At 36.9% G+C, this 8,010-nt stretch overlaps 1 protein-coding gene across 3 annotated transcripts in view; it reads right to left on the bottom strand.

Moving 5' to 3' along the window:
* The window catches only part of LOC107713882 (dual specificity protein phosphatase 14-like), a 9,986-nt gene extending 8,383 nt beyond the window's left edge, over positions 1-1,603 (bottom strand). For 2 of the 3 annotated variants that reach the window (XR_001636941.1, XM_016519564.1), the window contains exon 1: positions 1,341-1,542. The gene's annotated coding sequence lies outside the window, so the exon portion shown is untranslated. The other variant, XM_016519677.1, reaches the window with a different exon arrangement.
* Positions 1,604-8,010: the final 6,407 nt, after the last annotated feature.

Below are 8,010 nucleotides of genomic sequence, written 5' to 3'. Positions count from 1 at the left end.
TTTTTTGAGAGTGCTTAAACTCGCGATAGATCAATGTTAGCGATAATGTCACTTTCTATATATAATTTATTCGCTGTTTTAAAACCGTGGAAAGGAAACGTTATAGCCTATAATTATCAATTTCTAACATTTTTATTAAATTGTAATCACGTTAAATACAAATTCAGTCCCATTAAACATTTTTTTTAGCCTACATGACACCCATGTCTGGTTCTTGCCTAAAAAGATGGGTTTATTATGTTTAATACATTTGGCTGCTTTTAGCCTTACCCTGGAGTTGGTTCACCCTCCGCCTATGGTGCATCCTAATTATTATTTTATGGCTGACCAATTATTATTTAAGTGTCTGACAAATATGCGCTTTTCAGTTACAGCCAGGTGGTTGATGGCATAAAAACAAAATTACAAAATTACTGAAATTAATGTTAATTTTACACAGATTTCACAATATATACATATATTTGAACAGTTTGGTTTAAATAAATTTTAAAAAAACTTGGACTGATTTGTGAATGAACATTCATTTAAAAAATTGAATGCAAAGATTTGTTCACAAATCAGATATTGTCAGTTTAAAAGCTTATAGGGATTTTAAGTTGTAAAATATTTAACTGGACACATAAACTTGCGTATTTGGTTTATCCTACAGGTGTGAGTGGTTATGAGAAACCTGTAGGCTACTGAGATATCAAAGGTAGCCTATTTATTTAATACAAGTTTCTGGAGTGAACTTATTTGTTAGAGTGAACAACAGGGTTGATGGCAAACATTAAAGAAAGTTGGCTCAACCTAAGCGATGATAATAATGGTTAAGCCAACACTGGGGTGAAAGGAACAGGTTGATGCCAGTGACTGAGTGTAGATCGTATTTTGTTGCGCATTATTGAGCGCCTCATGTCTGACTCAGTCACGCACATCAACCTGTTCCTTCAATGGCACCCATGACATAAATTCAAAAAGCCATTTGAAGGCGAAATAATACAGAACATCTACAACTGATACGTAGTCCAAACTCTAGTGACGGAAAATCATTGAAGCATCATTGCGAACGTGACAAAAACATTGCGGAAAATGACAACTACTCCGCTCCACGCACGCGAACTGTTTGTGTTCACTTTGCGCACGTTACTGTAACGAGCATTTTCTTTTTCTTTCAATTTTAACCTGAATACGCACAACATGAGCAATTATGTCGAACAAACACACCGATACATTTCCGAAATGTAAAGACATAAAAGAGCACAAAAGCTGCGTATTTAGTACACTTGCGTCAACATCAGCGTATACTCTGTTTAATAATTAATCATATTCCTCTGACCCAAAGAACAGACTTAACTTACCTCACACACAAAACATTGCCCTCTGAAATTATACACGGGTTACACATTCAGCTGATGGCAGAAATTATCTCTATCACAGCGCAAACAAGCTGATATTGCGGGAATATTCCGTAAAATCTGACAACTCCACGCGCTTCCCCGTGATGGAGGCGAGCGCGCGCGCGTATCTATGGTGCGTATGACAACAGGAAATTTTCTATTGGGAAAACATACGCTTAAAGAGCACAGAAGCGCCTCCCCCGTCCAACACTACAGCCAGTCAGTCCTCATACTGACACATCACGATCCACACTCAGCTACAAATATGACAAAGACATTCACTCAGCGACAAACATCATCTGCAAATGAACATGACGCCACTGTATAAACTTAATATTTATGAGGGTGATGCAAATAAACAGGCCATCTGACTGGAATTTAGAATATAATCCCTATATTAAACTGATTTAGTAATTATTGCTGGAATAATCCACAACTGTATTATTTACACCAGTTGCCAGTAGTTTGTCAGATAAACAACAAAGCAAAGAATCATAACTTTTCTCTTAAAACCAATTTATAGAGCCCTTTAAAGGAATAGTTTACTCAGAATTTAAAATTCTGTCATAATTTACTCACCTTCATGATCACTGGGTCTATGGAAAATATATCTGATAAAACATGACATTTTCTGCCTAATGATCTTTAAGATATTTTATGTTGTGTGAAAGTTATTATAAAGTGTTTAGGCCAGTTCACACCTACAATAATGATAAAATATTGGCTATAGTTTTAAAACTGGTTCTAAATGTAAAAGTATAGTATAGTCCACACAACTATAATGATAAAGACACAGAGGAACGCTATAATTGGAATACTTTCAGAATGATATTTTTTTTCCAGCAGATAAACAATAAAAACATTGTCAGTCAATCAGAATCCATTCTGCTTAAGGATTTAAAGCGGCATACAACAAAACTGCAGCACTCGCATAGAATAAACAGAATGTTATCGTCCACTGGTGTGGAAGCTAATATAGTTATCGTTCTTGGTGTGAACGGGCCTTTACTGAAAATGTTGGAAAAGAGCAGCATGGACATTCTGCTAAACATCTCATTCTGTGTTCTATGGAAGAAATAAAGTCATACAGACTTGGAATGACATGAGGGTGAGTAAATCATGACTGAAGATTCATTTTTTAATGAATTATTCCTATTTCTCTGCCCATCCATCAGATGAATGGATGGATTTATCCTTGACTCATGCATAAATAGATTATGAAATGAAACACAAGGGCTCAAAGAGTGAGACTGAAGCTAATTCCAACCTGCAAGATCATTTCATCTGTTGATTCATGTCTGGAAGTGCGACACTTTGCAACTATCATTAACACTTAAGCCAGAACATATTGGTATGAGCAGTTTCTGGAATGCCACATCTCAAACATAAACATCATGCTTATCGAGGTCAAAACACCAGAATCAACAGCAGGCAATTTCAGTCTCAGATGCTTTGCTTTGCCGTCGCAGTGCTGCCAGCATTTGAGGCACAGAACCCAAACCCTTTATTTGAGATATCTCACCTCAGAGGCAAACACAGAGCTGTACTGTTTGGATTTCCAGCATAACTGTAGTGGCGTCAGAGGCAGGAACCATCTGAAAAGAGAGAGGACAAAGACTGGAAGAGTCAGTGGCACACCTGATACTCTCTGCTGGGGAGAGAAAGCTCAAGCCCAGGGGAGGGTCACTGCTTTTCTGCTTTTCTGTTGCCCTGAACAATACAGACAGAGAGACTGCTGGGGGGAAAAAAAACCTGCTTGTGAGAAGGATTATGCAGTACACTGTAATTTCTCTCGATTTCTTTTAAAGACCATATGAAAGTAAAATGAAATGTTGTGGCTAAATTCATGTCCATTAGGTTTAAGGTCACTTACTGTATATGCTACTACTAAAAGTTAAACATTTAGCAGATATACACTTATGTTCATAAGTTATGGTTAAGATTTTTTAAATAAAATAATGCAAATAATAATACTTAATTTAGAAAGGATGCATTAAATTGACCTAAAGTGACAGTAAAGACATTCTATTTCAAATGCTGTTTTTGATACTGTAAACAATCACGGTTTTCATAGAAATATTAAGCAGCACAACTGTTTTTGACATTTGTGCTGACAATTTTTTAAAAAGCAACCAAATCAGCATATTAGAATGACTTCTGAAGGATCATGTGGCACTGGAGACTAGAGTAATGAAGCTGAAAATTCAGCTTTGCCATTAGGAATAAAGTACATTTTAAAATACAATAAAAACAGAAACAGTAAATAGGAAACTGTGTAGTGAAATTGTAGTGATATTTCACAATATTCCTGTTTTTTCCCTGTATTTTTAATTAAATAATTGCAACCTTGGTAAGCATACTTCTTTAAAAAACATTTAGATATTTTATATAGTTAGACATTTCTGTGCAAAACAGCTTTATTCAACATATTTCTGTAAAGTATTTATGACATCCAGAATTCAGTGTTGCTAGTCAGCTGTTGCTACAATAATTATATTACTGAACAATGCAACTGATTCTGAAGCCAAATACCTTAATAAGAATCGGTTTAAAGGAAACATGATTGCTGAAGAGGAATGTGATACTCGCTGGCACAAGGATGATCATTGTTTAAAAAAAGGAACAGCTATAGATGGAGAAAATGACAGAAAGAGAGTGAGCCGAGCTGCAGAGACGAGACTAAACTGAGACTAAAATGTCAGATGAGTCAGTCGTTCCAGTGAGACGGCGAGCCGTAATATGTTTCCACTAGCTTGAATGGAGGCAGAAAATGTACAGTGATGCTGTCAGGGGAAGCAACCCATAATCTGATCTAAATGGAGCTACTCATGCCGCACTCGACCAGGAAAATAAAAACACAGATCTGACCTACTGAAAACAAACCATGACACACCCTCAGATTTCAGATGCCATCCTTTCACCAAGACGACGACAACGCATCACTTTTGTATTTAGGACAATATCTAATTAAATCAGTGGAAAAGAATTTGGAACATGGCAGTAACTCGTTCCACTGCCCCTATGTGAGAGCTGGACCAGAAATAGATGGTGGGCCAGGCATGCTGGAAGAGATCCAGAGTATCCCAGCTCTCCAGAGACAGGCACCCTGCCATCTTTCACAATCTCCCTTCAGATGGACCGGCTGAAGTTGGGAGGTTTGGCCTTGCCTCAGGCATCTGCTAACACATCTAGACATCTTGCCCATGAGCTCACAGATCCATTGCCTATAGCTGTAACCAGATCTCTGGATTAATTGAACGTTTGGGTTCAGAACAAGTTAAGCTCTATCAACGGTATCTGCGGCATGCTGTCCATTAGCACACTTCATTTTGGCTTGGCTCTCAATTTGTAAGCAAACAAAAAATGCAGTTACAGTAATGGATGTACAATTTGTGCAGCTTGTATTTTTTTTAAAGCTTTATTAATGTTAACAAACTTGCGATGTTTATGTCTTGTGGTGTTACTTTTGAAACTTCCATTGAAAGTACATTGTGATTTTTAGTTGATTTAGAAGTTACTAATTCAGTTCAATTCACGTTTATCTGTATAGGGCTTTTCACGATACATATTGTTTCAAAGCAGCTTTATAAAAAAAAAATGAAGGTGTCAATGTAATGTCCATATTGCAGAAATGTACAGTTCTAAAGGCCAGTTCACACCAAGCACGATAACTATAAATATAACGATAAAGATATAGTTCTAAAAATCGTATAAGAATAGCATAGTTCACACCACAACTATAACGACAACGATACAGAGGAATGATATCGTTGTGATCACTTTCAAAACGATTTTTTCCGAGCTGATGAACGATAAAACACTGACAGCCAATCAGAATCCATCCTGCTGTAAAGAGCTCGAGAATTTAAAGCGGCAGACGCACGTGCGCTTAGAATAAACAGACGATATCGGTCGCTGGTGTGGACACTAATATCGTTATATTTTTATTTATCTTATAGTTATCATTCTTGGTGTGAACGGGGCTTAAGATTCTACAAATTGAGCAGTTAGTTATGGTCACATATTCATTCATGCAGAAACAATAAACATATTAAAGCAACGATTACATGATGTGATCATGATGATTATAATAAGCTGTCTGTGGTAACTGACCAAAGAAATGACACGGATGCTGTGAATGTAGTTAATAAGAAAATGCTGTAGAATTTTTCCTGGAATTATATTTTTGTGAATGGAAACCAAGCGTAGATATACATGTATAGTTTGTTATAGTTTGTCAATATTTAATTGGTTGAAAAATCAACAGAAAGATGTACAACACTACAACCCATAAACTGACTTTGATTCCTCACAGCCTCATTTTCATTCATCAAAAAATAAAGGTGGATTATTTTCTCAAAAATATTCATGCAACTGAACTTGTATTAAACCCAGAACATTCCTAAAAACAAGATATTTGCAGATTTTTGTCCTCAACAAAACACAAGCTACTGCTACTGTCAACTCAACATCACACATACATACATACATAATATATATATATATAGGTGAAAGCGTCCGGCCCCCCAGTGTTTCCACATCGTCGAATCCGGCCCCCTTTAGGAAAAGTTTGGACACCCCTGCTTTAAAGCAATGGTTTCAATCAGGAGCCCGGGGCCCACTAGGGGGCTTGAACAATCTTCCAATGGGGCTTCAATAAGACAAAAATATTTAATATAAGACAAAACAACTAGAAATCAAGACATATCTTTTAAGACAAATATCTTTACAAGAAGATCTTGAAGAGCAATGAATAAACCTGAATGTTTGCGAAAGAGTGATTTTAAAACGGTGATTTTTTTAGAACTGGTAAAGTCATGTAAAACAATAAAATATAACTTTATAGCCATTTTTGTAAAGATTTTTCTATGACTTTTTAAAATTATTTAAATGTAAAAAAAAAAATCCTTATTAATTTATAAGCAGTAAATCACAGACATCCAGAAAAGATTGCTGTGGACAATGGGGGGCTTTAAAGTCAACATGAAACTAAAATGGCCCTATTACTTTCTAATACATTCTTTATCTTATTGTCTAAGTAAATGTCATTCCAAAGAAAAAAAAATCTTTATAATCTGCATAATCATTTAGCAAAATACCTCTGAAATGACTTTCCTTTTCCATTGAGGTCACCAGTGCAGCTTATGTTTCAACCGATGGACGCCGACGACAAGCGACAGCAAAGTCTGGTACGTAATGGAGATTTTTCACAATCCAATCAATTCCATAATGAACAAAAATAAGTCTCGCTCTATATTTTCTTCTTGACGTCACATTACTGAATTAAAATGGCCTCCGAATGTCATTTCAAGTGCAAATTCGAATGTAGGCCTTACCCTGTGGATTACAATGTCCAGAGTCTATTTTACAATCCAATAAATGCAACATTTCTTCTGTTAGTACAAATATTCATTCTTGCAGAATTGGATTAACAATGAATAGACATGAAACCTATTTTTGGCTACTGACGCAATTCCTCCCTCACAGAGAGCTGCTAATGCAGTCTGGTGTCTGATCCCAAAGGAACCTGTGTCTCTCCAGCTGTGATGGCAGCAGTGAACAGACTCGGGATCTGTACGCTGACACGAGTTCAGACTGTTAGACAGTCCTTAGCTCCAGCTGTCCCTGCATGTCAGACATCTCCGCCTCCACGTAACGAATTAGCAAGTGGATTTATACAGGGCTGCGTGCGTATAGCAGGTTAACATGCACTACACTCTTAAAAATAAAGGTGCTTCAAAAGGTTCTTCAAGCGATGCCATAGAAGAACCATTTTTGGTTCCACAAAGAACCATTCAGTCAAAGGTTCTTTTAAAGAACCATCTCTTTCTTACCTTTTTATAATCTGAAGAACCTTCTTTCGCCACAAAGAACCTTTTGTGAAACAGAAAGGTTCTTCAGATGTTAAAGGTTCTTTATGGAACCATTTAGACAAAAAGGTTCTTCTATGGCATCGTGAAGCACCTTTATTTTTAAGAGTGTAGTTCAACAAACGCAGTGATGTTAAGAGCTCAGAGTTACAAGAACATCGTTTTTTTCCCGTTTCGTTAAGTACACATTGAACAAACTGAAAACATCAAAACAAACTGAATGAGGATTAAGCTGCTTATTCTTGTGTTAAAGGAGGACTTGACAGGTGAGGTACGTTGAGGAGAGATGTAGAGCTTCAGTGCTGAGCTCAGTCATAACTCTTCAGCCAAGCAGATGAACATGTGTAACAGTGTGTGTGTCCACACGCGGACTGCCCCTCCTCTGCTGAGCCGATCCTCTTTCAGACTACAGCTCTAGAATGCCACCGACCTGGTTGCCAAGGAAACCATGAGTGTTGACAATGGAAGACAAGTTTATGTCCATGTTAATCACTGCCTAGCAATAAGATGAAGGGTTGCCAGTGGCACAGACACTTCCTTGGAAGGCGAAATGAAATCAAAATATGAACTCAGAACTGCAATATAAATTCAGAATTCTACATTTCTTTCTTGCAATTCAGAGTTTTAATCTCACAATTCTGACTTTTTCCTTAGTTTTTTTTCTTAATTCGGTTTTTAAGATAAAAACCTTAACCCTCTACCGCATGGTGTAGCCTTATGGCAACATACTCTTTGTGTTCATTTCCTTGCCACTGTCTCTT

This window comes from Sinocyclocheilus rhinocerous, unplaced genomic scaffold (genome assembly GCF_001515625.1).
Source record: "Sinocyclocheilus rhinocerous isolate Xijiao unplaced genomic scaffold, SAMN03320098_v1.1 scaffold821, whole genome shotgun sequence".
Taxonomy (NCBI): domain Eukaryota; kingdom Metazoa; phylum Chordata; class Actinopteri; order Cypriniformes; family Cyprinidae; genus Sinocyclocheilus; species Sinocyclocheilus rhinocerous.
Note: the sequence above shows the minus strand (reverse complement) of the source record. Positions and strands in the feature narration are given on the sequence as shown.